Source organism: Salvelinus alpinus, chromosome 15, assembly GCF_045679555.1.
Source record: "Salvelinus alpinus chromosome 15, SLU_Salpinus.1, whole genome shotgun sequence".
Taxonomy (NCBI): domain Eukaryota; kingdom Metazoa; phylum Chordata; class Actinopteri; order Salmoniformes; family Salmonidae; genus Salvelinus; species Salvelinus alpinus.
In genome coordinates, this window is record NC_092100.1 from 19,481,771 (window position 1) to 19,508,362 (window position 26,592).

At 42.3% G+C, this 26,592-nt stretch overlaps 1 protein-coding gene across 8 annotated transcripts in view; it reads right to left on the minus strand.

The window, feature by feature from the left end:
* LOC139539635 (unconventional myosin-IXb-like) overlaps positions 1–17,515 on the minus strand; it is a 105,627-nt gene extending 88,112 nt beyond the window's left edge. For 2 of the 8 annotated variants that reach the window (XM_071342756.1, XM_071342755.1), the window contains exon 1: positions 17,101–17,509. The gene's annotated coding sequence lies outside the window, so the exon portion shown is untranslated. Of the gene's footprint in view, positions 1–17,100 lie in introns of all 8 variants that reach the window. The other 6 variants (XM_071342760.1, XM_071342758.1, XM_071342757.1 and 3 more) reach the window with 5 other exon arrangements.
* Between the last annotated feature and the right edge of the window lie 9,077 nt (positions 17,516–26,592).

Genomic DNA, 26,592 nt, shown 5'->3' on the forward strand with positions numbered 1-26,592 from the left:
CGTCAGCTAAAAAGGAGGGGTTCGGTATGAAACACACTCCCTTCTAGATGTGCTGGGTGGTACCACCTCAAGGCTTACTATAAAAAGGTGACAGAGCGCCTTATTTGGTCTTGGTAAGTGGTGTGCCAATATATTTAGCATGATGCTTCCTTGACTAGTCTGTCGTTACACAACATTTCAAAAGGCAGTAAGGCATATTTCTGCACATGACCAAAATCAATGTTGTTGCTTACTGTTAAATACACATGTGCTTTAAAAAAAAAAAAACATGTAGGGTCTGAGGATTATACGTTTATATTCGTAACTACATCCATCGTAACAAGAAATAGATGACAATGGAGGTCATGTCAAGAAATTGTAGTTTTTATACCACCGCTATAATGTTGCTGCTACCGTCTCTTACGACCGAAAAGAGCTTCTGGACATCAGAACTGCGATTACTCACCTCAGATTAGACGAAGAGTTGTTCTTCAATGAGTCGGACAGGAGGGATATACTACAGACACCCGACCAGGCACAGATCCCTGTCATTCGCTGGAGAAGGAAACTGAGATTTCGCTGAAAAAGATCAGGGTGCCTTGTGAGGATCAGACGACGAGTGGCTAATCTGCCTTTGCTTTAGGTCCTGCTAGCTAACGTTCAAATCGCTGGAAAATACATTTTTAAAACTGAAAGCACGTATATCCTACAAACGGGACATTAAAAACTGTAATATCTTATGTTTCACCACGTCGGGACTGAACGACGACATTAAGAACATACAGCTGGCGGGTTATACACTATCGGCATGATAGAACAGCAGCCTCTGGTAAGACATGGGGTGGGGGCCTATGCATATTTGTAAACAACAGCTGGTGGACAATATCTAAGGAAGTCTCAAGGTTTTGCACACCTGAGGTAGAGTATCTCATGATAAGCTGTAGACCACACTATCAACCTAGAGAGTTTATCTGTATTTTTCGTAGCTGTCTACACACCACCAAAGACCAATGCTGGCACTAAAACCGCACTCAATGAGCTGTATACCACCATAAGCGAACAGGAAAACGCTCATCCAGAGGTGGCGCTCCTAGTGGCCGGGGACTTTAATGCAGGGTAATTTAATTAAGTTTTACCTTATTTCTATCAGCATGTTAAATGTGCAACCAAAGGGGAAAAATATTCTAGACCACCTTTACTCCACACACAGAGACGCGTACAAAGCTCTCCCTCGCCCTACATTTGGCAAATCTGACCATAATTCTACTCTCCCTATTCCTGCTTACAAGCAAAAATTAAAGCAGGAAGCACCAGTGACTTGGTCAATAAAAAAGTGGTCAGATGAAGCAGATGCTAAACTACAGGACTGTTTTGCTAGCACAGACTAAAATATGTTCCGGGATTCTTCCGATGGCATTGAGGAGTACACTACATCAGTCACTGGCTTTATCAATAAGTGCATTGAGGACGTCATCCCCACAGTGACTGTACGTTCATTCCCCAACCATAAGCCCTGGATTACAGGCAACATTCGCACTGAGCTAAAGGGTAGAGCTGCCACTTCAAGGAGCGGGACACTAATCCGGAAGCTTATAAGAAATCCCGCTTTGCTCTCCGACAAACAGGCAAAGCTTCAATACAGGACTAAGATCGAATTGGACTACACTGGCTCCGATGCACGTCGGATGTGGCAGGGCTTGCAAACTATTACAGACTACAAAGGGAAGCACAGCCGAGCTGCCCAGTGACACGAGCCTACCAGACGAGCTAAATAACTTCTATGCTCACTTCAAGGCAAGTAACACTGAAACATGCATGAGAGCACCAGCTGTTCCGGACAACTGTGTGATCATGCTCTCCGCAGCCCGTGTAAGTAAGACCTTTAAACAAGTCAACATTCACAAGGCCGCAGAGCCAGATGGATTACCAGGACACATACTCTGAGCATGCGAGTGTCTTCACTGACATTTTCAACCTCTCCCTGTCCGAGTCTGTAATACCAACATGTTTCATGAAGACCACCATAATCCCTGTACCCAAGAACACTAAAGGTAACCTGCCTAAATGACTACTGACCCATAGCACTCACATCTGTAGCCATGAAATGCTTTGAAAGGCTGGTCATGGCTCACAACACCATTATCCCAGAAACCCTAAAACCACTCCAATTTGCATACCGCACCAACAGATCCACCGATGATGCAATCGCTATTGCACTCCACACTGGCCTTTCCCACCTGGAAAAAAGGAACACCTATGTGAGAATGCTATTCGTTGACTACGGCTCAGCATTCAACACCATAGTGCCCTCAAAGCTCATCACTAAGCTAACGACCCGGAAACTAAACACGTCCCTCTGGAACTGGATCCTGGACTTCCTGAAGGGCCGCCCCCAGGTGGTAAGGGTAGGTAACAACACATCCGCCACGATGATCCTCAACACGTGGGCCCCTCAGGGGTGCGTGCTCAGTCCCCTCCTGTACTCCCTGTTCACTCATGACTGTACAGCCAGGCATGACTCCAACACCATCATTAAATTTGCTGATGACACAACAGCGGTAGGCCTGATCAACGACAAGGCAGCCTATAGGGAGGAGGTGCCAGGATAACAACCTCTCCCTCAACGTGATTTAGACAAAGGAGATGATTGTGGACTAGAGGAAAAGGAGGACCGAGCACGCCCCCATTCTCATTGACAGGGTTGTAGTGGAGCAGGTTGAGAGCTTCAGGTTCCTTGGCATCCACATCACCAACAAACTAGCATGGTCCAAGCACACCAAGACAGTTGTGAAGAGGGCACGACAAAACCTATTCCCCCTCAGGAAACTGAAAAGATTTGGCAATGGTCCTCATATCCTCAAAAAGGTTTAACAGCTGCACCATCGAGAGCATCCTGACTGGTTGCATCACTGCCTGGTATGGCAACTGTTCAGCCTCCAACCTCAAGGCACTACAGTGGGTAGTGCGTACGGCCTAGTACATCATCGGGTCCAAGCTTCCTGCCTTCCAGGACCTATATACCAGGCGGTGTCAAAGGCCCTAAAAATTGTCAAAGACTCCAGCCACCCTAGTCACAGAATGTTCTCGCTGCTACTGCATGGCAAGCGGTCCAAGAGGCTTCTAAACAGCTTTCACCCCCAAGCCGTAAGACTCCTGAACAGCTAATCAAATGGCTACCCAGACTATTTGCATTTTTTTTTTCTTACTTCTTTTTTTTATAGGTATTTTCTTAACTGCATTGTTAGTTATGGGCTTGTAAGTATGCATTTCACTGCAGGGTCTACACCTGTTGTATTCGGTGCATGTGAGAAAAAAAATATTTGATTGGTGGAGCAGTCTGCTAAAATAGTTGGCTCATTGTTCAATGGTTATGAGTTCTAATCCCACATGGGACAGAGATTATTTTTTTATTTTCTTCAAATCCTTTATAATATTAATCCTGTGCCCACACACGTCTAATTCTGAAAAGTGAAAGCATACCTGTGAGAGGGGTCGCCCTGATAGTAGTTGTAGGTTTTTATACAGTACCCAAGACCAATCTGTTAGTAATTTAACCATTTGAAAAAGAGCTACTGAGTAAATACTGCTTTGCGAGTTGGATTGAATTGAGCCCCTAATCCTAAATGTCAAGGTGATGATTGCACTTTTCTTCCACAATAAATGTGAGGCCACATTTCAATCATTTGTTATTACGCCCTATGGGGCATTCAAACTTACTCCGCAAGTGGCAATAGACATCTGGAACCATAACTGTCCAGAGTAGACCGATTATGATTTTTCAACACTGATACCGATTATTGGAGGACCAAAAAAAGCCGATACCGATTATCGGACGATTTATAAAAAATAAAAAAATGTATTTGTAATAATGACAATTACAACAATACTGAATGAACACTTATTTTAACTTAATATAATACATCAATAAAATCAATTTAGCCTCAAATAAATAATGAAACATGTTCAATTTGGTTTAAATAATGCAAAAACAAAGTGGAGAAGAAAGTAAAAGTGCAATATGTGCCATGTAAGAACGCTAACGTTTAAGTTCCTTGCTCAGAACATGAGAACATATGAAAGCTGGTGGTTCCTTTTAACATGAGTCTTCAATATTCCAAGGTAAGAAGTTTTAGGTTGTAGTTATTATAGGAATTATAGGACTATTTCTCTCTATATGATTTGTATTTCATATACCTTTGACTATTGGATGTTCTTATAGGCACTTTAGTAATGCCAGTGTAACAGTATAGCTTCCATCCCTCTCCTCGCCGCTACCTGGGCTCGAGCCAGGAACACATCGACAACAGCCACCCTCGAAGCAGCGTTACCCATGCAGAGCAAGGGGAACAACTACTCCAAGTCTCAGAGCGAGTGACGTTTGAAACGCTATTAGCGCGCACCCCGCTAACTAGCTAGCCATTTCACATCGGTTACACCAGCCTAATCTCGGGTGTTGATAGGCTTGAAGTCATAAACAGCGCAATTATTGAAGCATTGCGAAGAGCTGCTGGCAAAACGCACGAAAGTGCTGTTTGAATGAATGCTTACGAGCGAGCTGGTGCCTACCATCGCTCAGTCAGACTGCTCTATCAAATCATAGACTTAATTATAACATTATAATAAACAGAAACACGAGCCTTAGGTCATTAATATGGTCGAATCCGGAAACTATCATCTCGAAAACAAAACATTTATTCTTTCAGTGAAATAGGGAACCGTTCCGTATTTTATCTAATAGGTGGCATCCATAAGTCTAAATATTCCTGTTAACATTGAAGGTTGTGCAATGTATGTCATAATTACGTACAATTCTGGCAAATTAGTTCGCAATGAGCCAGGCGGCCCAAACTGTTGCATATACCCTGACTGCGTGCAATGAACGCAAGAGAAGTGACACAATTTCACCTGGTTAATATTGCCTGCTAACCTGGATTTCTTTTAGCTAAATATGTAGGTTTAAAAATATATAGTTCTGTGTATTGATTTTAAGAAAGGCATTGATGTTTAGGTACACATTGGAGCAACGACAGTCCTTTTTCGCGAATACGCACCGCATCGATTATATGTAACGCAGGACACGCTAGATAAACTAGTAATATCATCAACCATGTGTAGTTATAACTAGTGATTATGATTGATTGTTTTTTACAAGATAAGTTTAATGCTAGCTAGCAACTTACCTTGGCTTCTTACTGCATTCGCGTAACAGGCGGGCTCCTCGTGAGGCAGGTGGTTAGAGCGTTGGACTAGTTAACCGTAAGGTTGCAAGATTGAATCACTGAGCTGACAAGGTAAAAATATGTCGTTCTGCCCCTGAACAAGGCAGTTAACCCACCGTTCCTAGGCCGTCATTGAAAATAAGAATGTGTTCTTAACTGACTTGCCCAGTTAAATAAAGGTTTAAAAAAAAAAAAAATTCGGCGTCCAAAATTACCGATTTCCGATTGTTATGAAAACTTGAAATTGGCCCTAATTAAATCGTCCATTCTGATTAATCGGTCAACCTCTAGTCCAGAGCCATGTCTGCTCGCAATGCATATACTTTTATTATCAGAGTGTGCCAGTGGACGTCTGGTAAATATGCTTTAGTGAAAAAGTGTTGGGATCAGGTGAAACTACTTTTACCCACCTCCAAAATGAATATTTATGAGCAATTCCCTCCACCTACAACCTCTCACCTGAATGCATTTTGGGCAAAGGCTTAAATTGTGGTTGAGAGATACTGTAGTGCTTTTAACTTCTTATGGCTGCAGGGCGGTGCCGGTACACTTATGACAACAGCCCGTCCAAGTGCAGGGCGCGAAATTCAAAAGATATTTTTTAGAAATATTTAACTTTCACACATTAACAAGTCCAATACAGCAAATGAAAGATACACATCTTGTGAATCCAGCCAACATGTCCGATTTTTAAAATATTTTACAGCGAAAACACCACGTATATTTATGTTAGCTCACCACCAAATACAAAAAAGCACAGACATTTTTCACAGCACAGGTAGCTTGCACAAAACCAGCCTAACTAACCAAGAACCAACCAAACTAACCAAGAAACAACTTCATCAGATGACAGTCTTATAACAAGTTATACAATAAATCTATGTTTTGTTCGAAAAGTGTGAATATTTGAGGTATAAATCATAGTTTTACATTGCAGCTACAATCGGAAATATCACCGAAGCAGCTAGAACAATTACAGAGACCAAATTGAAATACCTAAATACTCATAAAACATTTATGAAAAATACATGGTGTAGAGCAAATTAAAGAGAAACATCTTGTGAATCCAGCCAATATTTCCGATTCTTTAAGTGTTTTACAGCGAAAACACAATATAGCATTATATTAGCTTACCACAATAGCCAAAAACACAACAGCATTGATTCAAGCCAACAGTAGCGATAACGAATAAACCAGCAAAAGATATTAATTTTTTCACTAACCTTCTCAAAATTCATCAGATGACAGTCCTATAACATCATATTACACAATACATATATTGTTTGTTCGAAAATGTGCATATTTAGCGGCACAAATCGTGGTTATACAATGTGAATACTAGGCAAAATGCAATAACAATGTCCGGAGAAATCTTGGAGGCACCTAATCTAATCAAATAACTATTCATAAACGTTACTAAAAAATACATGTTGGACACTTCCTGTCAGGAAGTTTGCTGCAAAATGAGTTCTGTTTTACTCACAGATATAATTCAAACGGTTTTAGAAACTAGAGAGTGTTTTCTATCCAATAGTAATAATAATATGCATATTGTACGAGCAAGAATTGAGTACGAGGCCGTTTGAAATGGGCACTTTCATCCAAGCTTCTCAATACTGCTCTGCAGCCCAAAGAAGTTAAAGGGTATCTGTATACCTACCTCACTGTCTGGAACAAACAACCAGGGAACACATCTACAGGGGATGCCTGTAAACCTGTGGTCTTTGAAAGTGCATATTATGACCTTGTCTAAGCCTATGCTATCTTGCGGGATAGGTCGTTTGACGTGCATGATGCAACAAGTGGCTTTTAAAAATGTCACAGTCATCTGTCCATGACTCTGACAGCACACACTTTTCATGTGATCCTGTGCTAGAAGGTTGTTGCGTGTGTGGGTGAACATTACACCAAATCTCCAGCTAAAACATATTGTTTAGTCTTTGATCATCATCATGATTTCATTATGTTTCACTTTGAGTATGTTATTTTATGATGGCTGTGGTGAGCTGAATGAAGGCTAAGCACAACAGCACCAAACAAATTTAGGCCATCTTCAAATTGACTGTCTGCCTTTTTCACTATACACTGTAATTACAGCTATTTATAAAGTTACAATAAACTCAGGATTGCCCACATTGAGAGATCAGAGTTGCCAGAAAGAATGTGGAGTGCCTTCCAAGCAATCAGTTTCCCTCTATCCTAAGTGTTTGCCATACGTTTGTACCAAACGCACATCACAAATCGTACCGCATAGCTCGGTTAGCTGCTCGCTGCAGAATGCAAAGCTCTTTTTCTTCCCTCTCCCCACAAGATGACACACCCAGGAGCATTCCTGTCAATTTTCTGTAGGCAGGGCTCCTTTGGATTAAAGGCTTGCTCTGATCAAAGCCCCAGTCAATCACAGACAGACACACAGAGGACCTGGGCCCAAAACCTGCAACACCATCTCCTAGCCTACATTGGACAAGCTTTCAGAAAATATCAGTTCAGGGAACCCTGATGAGCTTATAAGAAAGAACCAATTGTTACAGTGTTAAAAATAACTCATTACAGTGGTACAAAATAACTCATTACTCATTACAGTGGTACAAAAATTGTTACAGTGGTACAGAATAACTCATTCTGTCATTGGCATGAATGAAAATCTAAAATCGAGACAGATGTTATTCTTATCGGAGTGCACAACTGTAATACGCCTACATAATGACAACTTGTCGTCATCCTTTTGAAAACTAGAGACAGTGAATGAGTAGCTTGGTGAGTAAACTGACAAAGCATTTCCATACAGGATTTACCCCAGTGTGATCCAAAAGGCTCAGACTTGAGCGTTACAATCTACGTAGGCTGGCACCGGCGTCTCACTGGGCCATGGCACCGGCAGATCTGCTCTCACTTGGGGTCAAAGCCAGGCCACTGGTACTTTTCAGCTTACATTTACATTTTTGTCATAACAATGGCTAACTGTGAACTTTAACACCTTCTCACAAAGCAACTGTTTTCATTATGCAGAGGTTGTTGATTATGCACTTGCCAAGGCCTCACTGTCAGCCCTAGCTATGGAAAGACAATTTCCCTAGTATAACATCAGGGTGTGTACACAAGTGTAACACTGCTGTTACTGTCGAAAAGCAGCAGAAAGGTAAACTACACTAACAAAGGAACACTCCTCCCTCCCAGCCAGGGGAGAACGACTGCCCCCTCACATAGAAGATTTTAAGTTGAAGGCCGACCACGGTACTGCAGGCATTGTTTCCAGGATCCCCGATTATAGTGAATGGGGAAATGGCGAACTTCATGGTCAATATTCGTGGATATTTTTTTGTACACAAACATGGAACCAATAAATTATTATTTCGCCAGATGTACACTACCAGTCAAAAGTTTGGACACCTACCAATTCAAGGGTTTTTCTTTATTTTTTACACATTGTAGAATAATAGTGAAGACATCAAAACTATGAAATAACACATATGGTATCATATAGTAACCAAAAAATGGTCTTCAGCAAATCAAAATATATTTTATATTTGAGATTCTTCAAAGTAGCCACCCTTTGCACACTCTTGGAATTCTCTCAACCAGATTCATGAGGAATGCTTTTCCAACAGTCTTGAAGGAGTTCCCACATATGCTGAGCACTTGTTGGTTGCTTTTCCTTCACTCTGCGGTCCAACTCATCTCAATTGGGTTGAGGCCAGGTCATCTGATGCAGCACTCCATCACTGTCCTTGGTCAAATAGCTTTTACACAGCCCGGAGGTGTGTTTTTGTTCATTGTCCTGTTGAAAAACAAATGATAGTCCCACTAAGCTCAAACCAGAAGGGATGGCGTATCGCTGCAGAATGCTGTGGTAGCCATGCTGGTTAAGTGTGCCTTGAATTCTAAATATATCACTGACAGTATCACCAGCAAAGCACACACACACCATCACACCTCCTCCATGCTTCACGGTGGGAACCACACATGCGGAGATCATTCGTTCACCTACTCGGCATCTCACAGACACGGCAGTTGGAACCAAAAACCTCAAATTTGGATTCATCAGACCAAAGGAAAGATTTACACCGGTCTAATGTCCATTGCTTATGTTTCTTGGCCCAAGCAAGTCTCTTCTTATTATTGGTGTCCTTTAGTAGTGGTTACTTGAACTCTGTGAAACATATATTTGGGCTGCAATTTCTGAGGCTGGTAACTCTAATGAACTTATCCTCTGAAGCAGGTAACTCTGGGTCTTCCTTTCCTGTGAGAGCCTCCTCATGAGAGCCAGTTTCATCATAGCGCTTGATGGTTTTTGTAACTGCACTTGAAGAAACTTTTGAAGGTATGGACTGACCTTCATGTCTTAAAGTAATGGACTGTTGTTTCTCTTCGCTTATTTGAGCTGTTCTTGCCATAATATGGACTCAAACGCATTAAGGAAAGAAATTCCACAAATTAACTTAAGGTACACCTGTTAATTGAAAGGCATTCCAGGTGACTACCTCATGAAGCTGGTTGAGAGAATGCCAAAAGTGTGCAAAGCTGTCAACAAGGCAAAGGGTGGCTACTTTGAAGAATCTCAAATATGAAATTTATTTTGATTTGTTCAACACTTTTTGGGTTACTACATGATTCCATGTGTTATTTAATAGTTTTGATGTCTTCACTATTATTCTACAATTAAGAAAATAGTAAAAATGTATTAATACCCTGGAATGAGTAGGTGTGTTCAAACTTTTGACTGGTACTGTATGTCCTTGAACCGATTACTTTAAAACCACACACAGACAAAAAAGGTTATAAAGATAATTGAGTTGCTAATGGCAGTCTGCACTAGCTCGGTCGGCCTTCCACTTAAGGTACTCCATGAGAGGGGGCAGCACTGAGCTAACCTGCAATGTCACATCCTAGAGTAGCTCAAACTGCGCATGCAATGTTTTCAAAAACTCCTCCATGTAGCCAAATGGTGACATGGTGAAATGACACTTCCTGATCATCAAATGCGCCACTGAACATTCTCATAGGAAACAACGGGGTGACGTCGTCGATGGCTTCGTCTATATTTTTTTGAAAATTCTATGCTCCCTTCCCATCCCAGTTTTTTTCAACTGGAGACACAAAGGCAGAAAACCGCTTCCACGAAAAACACAGACAGGCCTCCACAACCTTCATGCCAAGAAATGTCCTCAGCAATGTTATCAAATAGTACATTTTGGCTAATTCATTCTCATTTCTCTACTGATTTAACAAGTTTCTATTAGACGCGTTTTCAAAGCAGCCAAAATAAAGTTACAACTTGGCCTAGCTTATTTCTCTTACAGTGAGCACAAGTCCTTAAATCTCTACAATAGAGTTTCCATGCCACTGAATAACTATCGAGCCTCTGTTTTACAGTATCATGGGACAGCAGGTGGCTTTGACAACTTTCCACAGGTAGACTAGGCAGCATATAAACAGACCAGGGAGCTGAGGGACTCGTTAGGGTTTCTAGAGAACACTGAGCTACAAACCTGCGCCACACTAGCTAGAGATAGAAGTTCTCGAACCACAGACTAAGGATCAGATAACCCAACCCCAAATCCTATCCTTAACCATTTGGGGGATTTCGAAAATCTGACCCTGGATGAGCAGAGTGACTCATTAGGATTTGTAACAGAGCACACTGCACTGCCAGCACTGGGCTACAAATCCTACTCCACATTCCAAGTGTTACTATGGATGCCTATTATTCGGAATGGTTTCAATCTACTAAGCCAAGCTCAAAAGGCCTACTTTAATAAACTTTCTCTGACCTAATTTCACAAAGTAGCCGTGTGAGGCCGTGAGTCATCATCAGAAACTCAGACAGACACCTTCAGGAATGGGCTTGGGAGATAAGATAACCAGAGATGGTTCACAGGCAGATTTCACACTCATCTCTTCACTAGACTTACCCAAGCATCTACATCACTTCGCTTAAAACCTCTTCTGAAGGTCATTATCCCAAAAATTAACAAGTATTTCTGCATGATTAAAAACATGAAACCACAACAAGTCTACATTCAAGGTTGTGAGATAAAGCAGCCCAATCCCATGAAGTAGGCTATACTAAATGAACATCATTGAGGCTATAGTTTGAGAAGAAAAAAATGTAGGGCCTAGGAACTAACCTACAATAAAACAGCATGAAAAAAAAAGTATGTGCTATTGTGTAATTCGAAATACATGGTGTGCTTGATAAGACAGAACGGTTCCTGTATTAGATATTGGCTAGGCAACATGGTTAAGTTATGGTGAATTAATCAAACTGATGAGACTTCTCTGAAAAGAGGTTCTCCATCTGCTGAGTTGCTTATGCAAAAGCAATGTATAGAGGGGTTTGCCTCTGTGAAAAGGAAAAAGGGTTGCTTATGAAACCAACGCAAGTATAATTGGACCATATCTGCTGAGATATGTACTGAGGTAAGGAGCAAATATGAACCTACACTACCTTTCAAAAGTTTGGGGTCACTTAGAAATGTCCTTGGTTTTGAAAGAAACACTTTTTTTGACCATTAAAATAACATCAAATTGATCAGAAATACAGTGTAGACATTGTTAATGTTGTAAATGACTATTGTAGCTGGAAACGGCTGATTTTTAATGGAATATCAAAATAGGCGTACAGAGGCCCATTATCAGCAACCATCACTCCTGTGTTCCAATGGCACGTTGTGTTAGCTAATCCAAGTTTATAATTTTAAAAGGCTAATTGATCATTAGAAAACCTTTTTGCAATTATGTTAGCACAGCTGAAAACTGTTGTTCTGATTAAAGAAGCAATTAAACTGGCTTTCTTTAGACTAGTTGGGGATCTGGAGCATCAGCATTTGATGGTTCGATTACAGCCTCAAAATGGCCAGAAACAAAGCACTCGTCAGTTTATTCTTGTTCTGAGAAATGATGGCTATTCCATGTGAGTAATTGCCAAGAAACTGAAGATCTCATACAATGCTGTGTACTACTCCCTTCACAGAACAGCGCAAACTGGCTCTAACCAGAATAAACTGTTGAGAAGCCTTTTTGTCCTAGACTTGGCACTCCGGTACCGCTTGCCATGCGGTAGTAGAGAGAACAGTCTATGACCAGGGTGGTCATTTTTAGGGCCTTCCTCTGACACCGCCTGGTGTGGAGGTCCTGGATGGCAGGCAGCTTAGCCCCAGTGATGTACTGGGCAGTACACAATACTCTCTGTAGTGCCTTGCGATCGGAGGCCGAGCAATTGCCGTACCAGGCAGTGATGCAACCAGTCAGGATGCTCTCGATGTTGCAGCTGTAAAACCTTTTGAGGATCTCAGGAACCATGCCAAATCTTTTTAGTTTCCTGAGGAGGAACAGGCTTTGTCGTGCCCTCTTCATGACTGTCTTGGTGTGTTTGGACCATTCTAGATTGTTGGTGATGTGGACACCAAGGAACTTGAAGCTCTCAACCTGCTCCACTACAGCCCCGTCGATGAGAATGGGGCAAGCTCACTTGGTCTCTGACCTTCTCCCTATAGGCTGTCTCATCATTGTCGGTGATCAGGCCTACTACTGTTGTGTAGTCTGCAAACTTAATGATGGTGTTGGAGTCGTGCCTGGCCATGCAGTAGTGGGTGAACAGGGAGTAAAGGAGGGGACTGAGCACGCACCCCTGTGGAGCTCCAGTGTTGAGGATCAGCGTGGCAGACCTACCCTCACCACCTGGGGGCAGCCCGTCAGGAAGTCTAGGATCCAGTTGCAGGGGGAGGTGTTTAGTCCCAGGATCCTTAGCTTAGTGATGAGCTTTAAGGGTACTATGGTGTTGAACGCTGAGCTGTAGTCAATGAATACCATTCTCACATAAGTGTTCCTTTTGTCCAGGTGGGAAAGGGCAGCGTGGAGTGCAATAGAGATTGCATCATCTGTGGATCTGTTTGTGCGGTATGCAAATTGGAGTTGGTCTAGGGTTTCTGGGATAATGGTGTTGATGTGAGCCATAACCAGCCTTTCAAAGCACTTCATGGCTACGGACGTGAGTGCTACGGGTCTGTAGTCATTTAGGCAGGATTCCTTTGTGTTCTTGGGCACAGGGACTATGGTGGTCTGCTTGAAGCATGTTGGTATTACAGACTCAATAGGGACATGTTGAAAATGTCAGTGAAGACACCTGCCAGTTGGTCAGCACATGCCCGGAGCACACGTCCTGGTAATCCGTCTGGCCCCGCAGCCTTATGAATGTTGACCTGTTTTAGGGTCCTACGCACGTCGACTACGGAGAGCGTGATCACACAGTCATCCGGAACAGCTGATGCTCTCATGTATGCCTCAGTGTTGCTTGCCTCGAAGCGAGCATAGAAGTGATTTAGCTCGTCTGGTAGGTTAGTGTCACTGGGCAGCTCGCGGCTGTGCTTCCCTTTGTAGTCTGTAATAGTTTTCAAGCCCTGCCACATAAGACGAGCATCGGAGCCGGTGTAGTATGATTCAATCTTAATCCTGTATTGACGCTTTGCCTGTTTGATGGTTCGTCGCAGGGCATAGCAGGATTTCTTATAAGCTTCCGGGTTAGAGTCCTGCACCTTGAAAGAGGCAGCTCTACCCTTTAACTCAGTGTGAATGTTGCCTGTAATCCAGTGCTTCTGGTTGGGGTATGTACGTACAGTCACTGTGGGGACGACGTCCTCGATGCACTTATTGATAAAGCCAGTGACTGATGTGGTGTACTCCTCAATGCCATCGGAAGAATCCCGGGAACATGTTCCAGTCTGTGCTAGCAAAACAGTCCTGTAGTTTAGCATCTGCTTCACCTGACCACTTTTTTATAGACCGAGTCACTGGTGCTTCCTGCTTTACTTTTTGCTTGTAAGCAGGAATCAGGAGAATAGAGTTGTGGTCGGATTTACCAAATGGAGGGCGAGGGAGAGCTTTGTACGCATCTCTGTGTGTTGAGCACAGGTGATCTAGAATTTGTCTGTGGTGGTAAATAAACAGCCACAAAGTATAGCTGAAAACTCTCTAGGCAAGTAGTGTGGCCTGCAATTAATCACAATATACTCTACTTCAGGCGAGCAAAATCTAGAGACTTCCTCAGATTTCGTGCACCAGCTGTTTACAAATATGCACAGACCGCCCCCCACCCCCCGTCTTACCGGAGTGTGCTGTTCTATCTTGCCGGTGCAGCGTATATCCCACTAGCTGAATATCCATGTTGTCATTCAGCCACGATTCCGTTTAACATAGGATATTACAGTTTTTGATGTCCCGTCGGTAGGATATTCGTGGATCGTACCTCGTCTAATTTATTGTCCAATGATTGCACGTTGGCGAGTAACGGTACCGGCAGCTTTCCCACTCACCTTCTGCGGGTCCTCACGAGGCATCCCGCTCTGTGTCCCCTGTACCTGCGTTTCTTCCTCGTGCAAATAACGGGGATGTTGGCCCTGTCAGGTGTTTGGAGAATGTCCTGTGCGTCTTGCTTGTTGAAGAAAAAAATCTGTGTCTCATCCGAGGTGAGTGATCGCTGTCCTGATATCTAGAAGCTCTTTTTTTGCCGTAAGATACGGTTGCAGAAACACTATGTACAAAATAAGTTACAAATAACGCGAAAAAAAACAATAGCACAATTGGTTGGGCGCCCGTAAAACTGCTGCCATTTCTTCCGGCGCCATTTTACCCCCAAGCTATAAGACTCCTGAACAGGTAATCAAGTGGCTACCCAGACTATTTGCATTGTGTGCCCCCCCCCCCCCACCCCTCTTTTACGCTGCTGCTACTCTCGGTTTATCATATATGCACAGTCACTTTAACTAGACATTCATGTACATACCACCTCAATTGGCCCGACCAACCAGTGCTCCCCCACATTGGCTAACCGGGCTATCTGCATTGTGTCCTGCCACCCACCAACCCCTCTTTACGCTACTGCTACTCTCTGTTCATCATATATGCATAGTCACTTTAACCATATCTACATGTACATACTACCTCAATCAACCTGACTAACCCGTGTCTGTATATAGCCGCGCTACTGTTTTTCACTGTCTTTTAATTTCTTTACTTACCTATTGTTCACCGAATACCTTTTTTACACTATTGGTTAGAGCCTGTAAGTAAGCATTTCACTGTTGTATTCAGCGCACGGGACAAATAAACTTTGATTTGAATAGAAAGAGGAGTGGGAGTCCCCGGTGCACAACTGAGCAAGAGGACAAGTACATTAGAGTGTCTAGTTTGAGAAACAGACACCTCACAAGTCCTCAACTGGCAGCTTCTTTAAATAGTACCCTCAAAACACTAGCCTCAACGTCAACAGTGAAGAGGCGACTCTGTGATGCTGGTCTTCTAGGCAGAGTTGCAAAGAAAAAGCCATATCTCAGACTGGCCAATGAAAAGATTAAGATGGATAAAAGAACAGACACTGGACAGAGGAACACTGCCTGATGTTATTTTAATGGACAAATAAATGTGCTTTTATTTCAAAAACAAGGACATTTCTGAGTGACCCTAAACTTTTGAATGGTAGTGTATGTCATGTCTGTAACTAGCATTCTAAGGCATTTGAGTCAGCTACGGAAGTCTATATTTATTAGTTTGTTTCCTGTTCCGCAATCACGTTTACTATGATAGAGTTAGGGGCTGAAATGGCCGCTGTATCTTGTTCAGCACAGGAATCTCTCAACAAAGTAGTTGAATTGGTTAGGTCTACTAATGCAGACACATATGGCAAACAGAGCAGCTCAAGAGAGGGAAGTGTAGATACATTATTTCATCAGGAGGAAATGACTTGCCACATTTGACACTGGAAACAACACCAAGAAAGACAAGACTTTTCAGCAAAACCTACACCTAAAATGTACTGTTCTTATTTGGTCTTTTCAGTTACAGGTTTTTCCACAGCTCCTACATTATATTCATGTGCTTACAGTGCTGTGGAGCATTTTGGCAACATGTGGTTGGGTGGAGGTGAAAGGACATGGGACTAAATTTAACTATGAAGTTTGGCTCACCTACTCTTTTTTGCTCCAAAATGTGTCATTTGTGCAATAAAAAGTCTGCACTCAGACAATGAGCACGAGCACTGGTTAGTGTGGGTATAGTTTGTGGAACATTCCAACAGGAATCTGTTCCAAAAACTTTGTAAATAACAAGGTTGTCAACAAACAACACATTGTATAGCGTCAGAATAAGATACTGAGTAGGGAGTGGGCTATTTATTTAAAGTTTTTCACTCACCACGTTTATTCCAAAAGTCTGTCCTCACTCTGGTACCCTTTTTTTAAATTTTTTTTTACAAACATTAAGAATAATCTGCGTGGTGAGTTGATACCTATTTGTCAGCTAGTTAGCTAGGTGAATTGATCATGCTACTTTGTATGCGTTGTTTGTTGGCAACCTTGTGCTTTACAACGTTTTTGGAACAGATTCCTGTTGGAACGTTCCACAAATGATGCCCACCCCACTGGTTATCAGAATGCATAAGTGACATGTGGGTATTGTTGTTTAGTTTAAAACCAACTTGTCTGGCTGATGGAATAACAATGGAATAACTATTCAGCATTCTAAGTGTGATGTTGCTCGTTCCAAAGTCAACCATACAGTCAGTGGATATATATCTAACTGCTGCAACACAATTCGTCAGGACAGAAAGAAAATTAGGCCGTTTTAATTTCTGAATGAGTGACATGATACGTTTGTATCTATTTGGGAGAGGACGTAGACAATAAGGTAACTTGAATTATCAGACATCAATGAACTGTAAACAGTGAAATATCTGTTAGTTAATATTATGAAAAAATGATGACTGTCAAGATACTTCGCGCACTAAAACTCCTACAACATATTATTTGGATACTGTACAACAATTCTGGCTAATATCGGCTGCCCAGCTTCATGATCTGTTCCTTTACAAACTTTTGTTCAAAACAAGCACTCTAAAAATGTATCTTACCTTGTTCAGTTGTTTTTCTCATTGTCTGAGTTGACTCCTTATTGTATTTCCCGCATACAACTGATAGACAATTCAGAAATAATATTTTGTAGTTCCCTTTTTGATGAAATCAAAACTGGATAACCAACCAAATACTTCCAGCTAACGTTAGCATAGCTAAGGACGTTGCCGTTCAGAATCGAGCACTAAACATATGCTTATAGTAGCTAATTACAAAACGGTTTAGAAGCATGCCGCAAAGTTATTTTTCTACAATGTAGTATACCTATTTTCAATGGCTATCTTACCCAAATACTGTAACCTTGATGTGGTCAAATAAATTTAATCGTACATAATTTCAAGTCTACTGCCTGGCTTCGCGAGTTGACTACAATGATTATATGGTTTGCTGCTAGCTACTTCCTTTCTCTCGCAAGCTCGAGGCTCCGCGCGGTGAAAAAAAAGTTGAGAAAAAAACGCAAGTGATATTCCAAAGAGTTTCTAAACCCAGAGGCGCTTCAACGCAAGACTTCCTGGAACGCTTGCGAAACCGACCAAACAGACCAGGCCGGGGTTTGGTGTTTGAGAAGTCAATAAGAGGAGTGAAAAATAATTTATTAGTTGTTACCTTTCTCTAAATCTAAAGGCACAACCTAGATTCTAGCCAGTGTCTTAAGTAGATGAACATGTTATTATTCCAACCTCGGGAAAGTGACAAACTGACACGTTTTTTATTTTCGTCAAAAACAACTTTATAGCGAAGGAGTGCCTTTGAGTTGACAGCCTGCACATGCGCAGTTTGGCGCGTGAGGCTCATTAGACCCAACGTGCTGCTTCTACGCATGAGCTTTGCTAGTCAACGTCGCCATGACATCGCCCACAAGTGTGATCGGGGATTTCTATTGGAGAAATACTTTTAGCCTATCTGGATATTCCATACAATGCAACTAACTCACTGTTCCACCAAACATGTAATTGCTCAGCGCCATCTACAGATATTAGATTAGTGATGCACTTTAAACGTTGAGTGCAGTGACATCACAGGGTAAAACTTAGTTAAAAGTATCTTTGGTAACCTGTGGTAACATTTAGACCTGCAACGGAAAAGCATCATGCAATAAAGGCATTTTACTACCGGTAAAGAACCATGGTAAGTATTTGACAAGTTATACATTTACATTTGTTGTTGACATGTCCGGGTATGTTTGGTAGAAACTGGTATCATAGTCTGATTCATTAGCCTAGCAACTATACTGAACAAAAATATAAACGCAACATACAACAATTTCTAAGATTTTACTAAGATAGTAAAATCAGTCAATTGAAATAGGGGTGAAGCCATGGGTGGGCCTATGCCCACCCAAAGCTTCACCCCTGCCCAGTCATATGAACTCCATTAGGGCCTAATTTATTTATTTCAATTGACTGATTTTACTAACTCAGTAAAATGTTAGAAATTGTTGCATGTTGCGTTTATATTTTTGTTCCCACTGGGGAGACAGGCCCAGTCAATCAGAATGCGTTTTCCCCACAAAAGGGCTTCATTACAGACAGAAATACTCCTCAGTTTCATCAGCCGTCTGGGTAGCTGGTCTCAGACAATCCCACAGGTGAAGAAGCTGGATGTGGAGGTCCTGGGCTGGCGTGGTTACTCGTGGTCTGCGGTTGTGAGGCTGGTTGGACGTACTGCCAAATTCTCTAAAATGACGTTATGGTCGAGAAATTAACATTACATTCTCTGGCAACAGCCCTGGTGTATATTCCTGCAGTCAGCATGCCAATTGCACGCTCCCTCAAAATTTGAGACATCTGTGCCATTGTGTTGTGTGACAAAACTGCACATTTTAGAGTGGCATTTTATTATTATCCCCAGCACAAGTGCACCTGTGTAATGATCATGCTGTTTAATCAGCTTGTTGATATTCCACACCTGTCAGGTGGATTAATTATCTTGGCAAAATGTTCACTAACAACGATGTAATCAAATGTGTGCACAAAATTTGAGAGAAATACCCTTTTTGTGTGTATGGGAAATTATCTGGGATCTTTTTTTTCAGCTCACGAAACATGGGACCAACACTTTACATGTTGTGTTTTTATTTTTGTTGAGTATAGTATACTGATGTTTGATAAAACCTAGAAATGCCCGATTTTACCTCCAAATTCCAGGATTGTCAGAAGACAGTGCTTCCTACTGATAATGAATGATTCCGTGTCAATTTGTAAATATCATCCACTTGGCCTGATTGCAGTGCTTAGTTTGGCTTTATAACTAAATCGGTCCACACCAAGGCTCATGTGATTTACAAAGTACAAAGCAAGTTGAAAGTGGCTTCTGCTAGTATAAATGAGCCAAAATCAGCACCATGTGGTAACTTTGTCTGTGAATAGTACATGCAATTTCATTAAATGACCAACAGGTGTTGATACAGCTCTTCCCAGAATATTTTTTGACGAAAGGGTGATTTTGTCCATCCACACCAGACACGATCATGACACACAGCCTAAAAAATGACAACAAAATGTGAACCAACTAAACTGAACAAAAATATACATTCAATATGTAAAGTGTTGGACCCATGTTTCATGAGTTGAAATAAAAGATGGTGAAATGTTTCATACTCACATAAAGCTTATTTATCAAAAATGTTGTGCACAAATTTGTTTACCTCCCTGTTAGTGAGCATTTCTCCTTTGCCAAGATAATCCATCCCCTGACAGGTGTGGCATATCAAGGAGCTAATTAAACAGCATGATCATTACACAGATGCACCTTGTGCTGTGGACAATAAAAGAGCCACTCTAAAATGTGCAGTTTTATCACACAACACAAGTTGTGAGTGAGTGTGTAATTGGCATGCTCACTGCAGGACTGTACACCAGAGCTGTTGCCAGAGAATTTAATGTTAATTTCTCTACCATAAGCCACACCCAACATTGTTTTAGAGAATTTGGCAATACATCCAACCTGCCTCACAACCGCAGACCACGTGTAATCAATCACGCCAGCCCAGGACCTCCACATCCAGCTTCTTCACCTGTGGGATCGTCTGAGACCAGCCACCCAGACAGCTGATGAAAATTAGGAGAATTTTGGTCTGTAATAAAGCCCTTTTGTGGGGAAAAACGCATTCTGATTGGCTGGGCCTGGCTCCCCAGTGGGTCGGCCTGGCTCCCAAGTTCATATTTTTGTTCAGTGCATTCGGAAAGTATTCAGACCCCTTCCCTTTTTCCATATTTTGTTACGTTACAGCCTTATTCAAAATATATATATATATATATAAATAGATGAAAACAGGCTTTTAGATTAAATTAAAAAACCGAAATATCTTATTTACATAAGTATTCAGACCCTTTGCTATGAGACTCGAAATTGAGCTCAGATCCATGCTGTTTGCATTGATTATCCTTGAGATGTTTCTACAAATGAATTGCGGTCCACCTGTGTTACATTCAATTGATTGGACATGATTTGGGAAGGCACACACCTGTCTATGTAAGGTCCCACAGTTGACGGTGCATTTCAGAGCAAAAACCAAGCCTTGAGGTCGAAAGAATTGTTCGTAGAGCTCCGAGACAGGATTGTGTCGAGGCACAGATCTGGGGAAGGGTACCAAAACATTTCGGCAGCATTGAAGGTCCCCAAGAACACAGTGGCCTCCATCATTCTTAAATGGAAGATGTTTGGAACCACCAAGACTATTCCTAGAGCTGGTCTCCCTACCAAACTGAGCAATCGGGGGAGAAGGGTCTTGGTCAGGGAGGTGACCAAGAACCCGATGGTCACTCTGACAGAGCTCCAGAGTTCCTCTGTGGAGATGGGAGAATCTTCCAGAAGGGCAACCATCTCTGCAGCACTCCACCAATCAGGCAGTAATGGTAGAGTGGCCAGACGGAAGCCACTCCTCAGTAAAAGACACATGACAGCTCGCTTGGAGTTTGCCAAAAGGCACCTAAAGGACTCTGACCATGAGAAAAAAGATTCTCTGGTCTGATGAAACCAAGAATGAACTCCCATCTGGAGGAAACCTGGCACCATCTCTACGGGGCAGCTTCATGTTGTGGGGGTGTTTTTCTGTGGCAGGGACTGGGAGACTGGTCAGGATCGAGGGAAAGTACAGAGAGATCCTTGATGAAAACCTGCTCCAGAGTGGTCAAGATCTCAGACTGGAGCGAAGGTTCACCTTCCAACAGGACAACGACCCTAAGCACAAAGCCAAGACAACGCAGGAGTGGCTTCGGGACAAGTCTCTGAATATCCTTGAGTGGCCCAGCCAGAGCCCGGATTTGAACCCGATTGAACATCTCTGGAGAAACCTGAAAATAGCTGTGCAGCGACGCTCCCCATACAACCTGGCAGAGCTTGAGAGGATCTGCAGAGAAGAATGGGAATGCTTCAACAAAGTACTGAGAAAGGGTCTGAATACTTATGTAAATGTGATATTTCAGTTGTTGTTTTTTTGTACATTTGCTAAAATTTCTACCAACCTGGTTTTGCTTTGTCATTATGGGGTATTGCGTGTAGATTGTAAAACGATTGCATCCATTTTAGAATAAGGCTGTAACGTAACAAAATGTGGAAAATGGCAAGGGGTCTGAATACTTTCCAAATGCACTGTATATTCATTTGGGGGCAGGTCAGAACACACAAACAACATTCATGGACATTTAGCTAGCTTTGTCCTGGGAGATGGGGGATTAACATTGGGTTCTTATTTTACCTGACATTCATATGGTCCTCATTTTAGCTGATAAAAAGGGAAACCTGGTTAGTTTCTAGATATCTTTAGTGAATCTCTCCTAATTTGTATTTCAAGCATCAAGTGGGTTTGTAGCTTCATGATATCCAATAACTCCTTGATAACACCTGCAGCTTTATTGTGTTTTGGTACACCAGAAGTACATTAATTTCCAATGGAAAGCTGTGTTTGCCGTGCAGCACTGTAGCATTACTTATGTTTGGTAAATCCAATGTATGCACCATACAGAACGCACTGCAACTGCCTCTGCAATGCAATGCTACAATGCAATGCTGCAAGGCAAGTACAGTCTTCCATTGGAAATTGATGTACTTCTGGTGTACCAAAATGCAATGTTTCTGAAGGTGTGATCGAGGTGTTAAGATTTCTATTTTAGTGCTTTGCTATGCAGACGCATGTTCACGCGCACAAACGATGTTGGTAAAATATTGAATAACATGTATGAGTACATTTTATTTTGCAATGCTGGTGCACACAATGTGGCCAGTGAGGTTTGTATGTTATGATGATCTTTATAAACTCAGCAAAAAAAGAAACTTCATTGTAAAGGGTTTAAACACTGTTTCCCATGCTTGTTCAATGAACCATAAACAATTCATTAACATGCACCTGTGGAACAGTCGTAAATACACTAACAGCTTACAGACGGTAGGCAATTAAGGTCACAGTTATGAAAACTTAGGACACCAAGGAGGCCTTTCTACTGACACCAAAAAAAAGATGCCCAGGATTCCTGCTCATCTGCGTGAACGTGCCTTAGGCATGCAGCAAGGAGGCATGAGGACTGCAGATGTGGCCAGGGCAATAAATTGCAATGTCCGTACTGAGACAGCGCTACAGGGAGACAGGATGGACAGCTGATCGTTCTCGCAGTGGCAGATCACGTGTAATAACACCTGCACAGGATCGGTACATCCGAACATCACACCTGCGGGACAGGTACAGGATGGTAACAACAACTGCCCGAGTTACACCAGGAACGCACAATCCCTCCATCAGTGCTCAGACTGTCCTCAATAGGCTGAGAGAGGCTGGACTGAGGGCTTGTAGGCCTGTTGTAAGGCAGGTCCTCACCAGACATCACTGGAAACAACGTCGCCTATGGGCACAAACCCATAGAGGTGGAGGGTCCGTCATGGTCTGGGGCGGTGTGTCACAGCATCATCGGACTGAGCTTGTTGTCATTGCAGGCAATCTCAACGCTGTGCGTTACAGGGAAGACATCCTCCTCCCTCATGTGGTACCCTTCCTGCAGGCTCATCCTGACATGACCCTCCAGCATGACAATGCCACCAACCATACTGCTTGTTCTGTGCGTGATATCCTGCAAGACAGCAATATCATTGTTCTGCCATGGCCAGCGAAGAGCCCAGATCTCAATCCCATTGAGCATGTCTGGGACATGTTGGATCTGAAGGTGGGGGCTAGTGTCATTCCCCCCAGAAATGTCCGGGAACTTGCAGGTGCCTTGGTGGAAGAGTGGGGTAACATCTCACAGCAAGAACTGGCAAATCTGGTGCAGTCCATGAGGAGATGCACTGCATTACTTAATGCAGCTGGTGGCCACACCAGATACTGTTACTTTTGATTTTGACCCCCCCCCTTTGTTCAGGGACACATTATTCCATTTCTGTCAGTCACATGTCTGTGGAACTTGTTCAGTTTAGGTCTCAGTTGTTGAATCTTATGTTCATACAAATATTTACACATGTTAACTTTGCTGAAAATAAATGCAGTTGACAGTGAGTTTCTTTTTTTGCTGAGTTTAGAAGTCTGTGGGATAGACTACTTGCCCGTTGTCATCAGTAATTGACTTACTGTAGGTGTATGTGCAGATGATTCTAACTGTTATGTGATTTATTTCTTGAGGAAAAGCATATACTGTAAGTAAAGCTATAAAATCACATTGATAATTTAACGCAGTATTGACCTTGAATGCCCCAATTAGTAGGTCAGCAACTGATATGTACCTGTGACTCACATACATGCTCAATTAAGGCAGAATATGTTCTAGCATAGACCATAAAATATCTAGTATCAGATTACCCTACCTCTAATCCTAACCTTAATCATTATGGAGAGGGGAAAATATAATTATTCTGCTGTAGCCTATCTATGGTTAAGGGCAACTTTTCCACTCTATTTGGCATATTGTGCATACTTAAATATAAAAAGGTTTCATAACTTGCTGAATGTTGGGGGAAGGAATGTAAACAAGTTCATAGTTTCCATTTCCTTGTAGTCTACGCTATGCACATTGTGGTTTTAGTTGTATTTTCAGAGAAAGGGCGTTTTCAACAGTTATGGGTGTTGACAGCCAAGGATGCGGTTGTTTCTGTTACCTTTTCTGGACAGTTTTTTTCAGGCCCACAAACCGATACTGCCTCTGTAGCATCACTTGATTGAGAAAAGGTTCATATGTATCACCTATTTTACTAGAAGATTATTGAAGCATGCAAGATTTCACTACAGCCTTATTGAAAAATTAGATGTTGTGATTTTTTTTACTCCGTCAGGGAGTAAATGCCTTATTACCCTGAAATGTAGGTAAAACTAGGAAGATTAAAACTAACTTTACTATGACAGTGTTTTCATTGTTTGCGTGGCTGCCCCAAAGACAGGTGAGATCTAAATATTTATTCAGCTAATTGGCCATTGGGTTTGTTATTTGCATTATTCAGTGGCAGAAAGGTCATTTCAATGAGAGGTTATTCATTAAACGAGAATGTGTAGATCTAAATCAAACCACTTTGGCATGGGCCTTCAAATCCTCTAAAGGTTCTACAGCTGCACCATCGAGAGCATCTTGACTGGCTGCATCACTGCTTGGTATGGCAATTGCACTGCCCTCGATCGTATGACGCTACAGAGGATGATGCAAACAGCCCAGTACATCACTGGGGCAGAGCTCCCTGCCATCTAGTACCTCTACAGTGCATTTGGAAAGTATTCAGAACCCTTGACGTTTTCCACATTTTGTTGCGTTACAGCCTTATTCTAAAATTGATTCAATATTTTTCCCCCCTCATCAATCTACACACAATAGCCCATAATGATAAAGCGAAAATTGGTTTTTTGACATTTTTGCAAATTTATTAAAAACTAGAAACAAAAACATCTTCTTTACAATAGTATTCAGACCCTTTGCTATGATATCTGAAATTGAGCTCAGGTGCATTCTGTTTCCATACATCATCCTTGAGATGTTTCTACAACTTGATTGGAGTCCACCTGTGGAAGTTCAATAGATTGGACATGATTTGGAAAGGAACACAACTGTCTATTTAAGGTCCCACAGTTGACAGTGCATGTCAGAACAAAAACCAAGGCATGAGGTCAAAGGAATTGTCCGTAGAGCTCCGAGACAGGATTGTGTCGAGGCACAGATCTGGGGAAGGGTACAAAAAAAATTATGCAGCATTGAAGGTCCCCAAGAACACAGTGGCCTCCATCATTCTTAAATGGAAGAAGTTTGGAACCACCAAAACTCTTCCTAGAGCTGGCCTCCTGGCCAAACTGAGAAGGGCCTTGGTCAGGGAGGTGACCAAGAACCCGATGGTCACTCTGACAGAGCTCCAGATGGGAGAACCTTTCAGAAGGACAACCATCTCTGCAGCACCCCACTAATCAGGCCTTTATGGTAGAGTGGCCAGACGGAAGCCACTCCTCAGTAAAAGGCACATGACATCCAGATTGGTGTTTGCCAAAAGGCACCTAAAGTTCTCTTACCATGAGACACAAGATTCTCTGGTCTGATGAAACTAAGATTGAACTCTTTGGCCTGAATGCTAAGCATCACATCTGGAGGAAACCTGGCACCATCTCTATGGTGAACCATGCTGTGGGTGGCGGGGGGGGCGTTCTGCGGCAGGGACTGGGAGACTAGTCAGGATCGAGGGAAAGATGAACAGAGCAAAGTACAGAGAGATCTTTGATTAAAACATGCTCCAGAGTGCTCAGGACCTCAGACTGGGGCAAACATTCATCTTCCAACAGGACAACGACCCTAAGCACACAGCCAAGACAACACAGGAGTGGCTTCGAGAAAAGTCTCTGAATGTCCTTGAGTGGCCAAGCCAGAGCCCGGACGTTAACCCGATTGAACATCTCTGGAGAGACCTGAAAATAGCTGTGCAGCAAACGCTCCCCATCCAACCTGACAGAGCTTGAGAGGATCTGCAGAGAATAATGTGAGAAACTCCTCAAATACAGGTGTGCCAAGCTTGTAGCATCATACCCAAGAAGACTTGAGATTGTACTCGATGCCAAAGTTGCTTCAACAAAGTACTGAGTAAAGGGTCTGAATATTAATTTTTTCTAAAAACTTGTTTTTGCTTTGTCATTATGGGGTATTGTGTGTAGATTGATGAGGGAAAAATAACAATTTAATACATTTCAGAATAAGGCTGTCAAGTACCAAAGTGTGGATGAAGTCAATGGGTCTGAATACTTTCCGAATGCACGGTATATCAGGCTGTGTGAAAGGAAGGCCCGGAAAATTGTTAAAGCCTCCAGCCATCTAAACCATAGATATAATCTGTTCTCTCTGCTTCCGTACGGCAAGCGGAATCGAAGCAACAGTATCTGCATTGACCTTTCTATCTAATTTTTGCACACTCAAACACTCACTCTATGCACACTCACTTACTCACACTGACACTCCAACACACACTCACTTAATTTTCTCACACGCACATAACACGCACACACTTTCATACTGACTGTACACACATTTTCACACACAGTCACATAC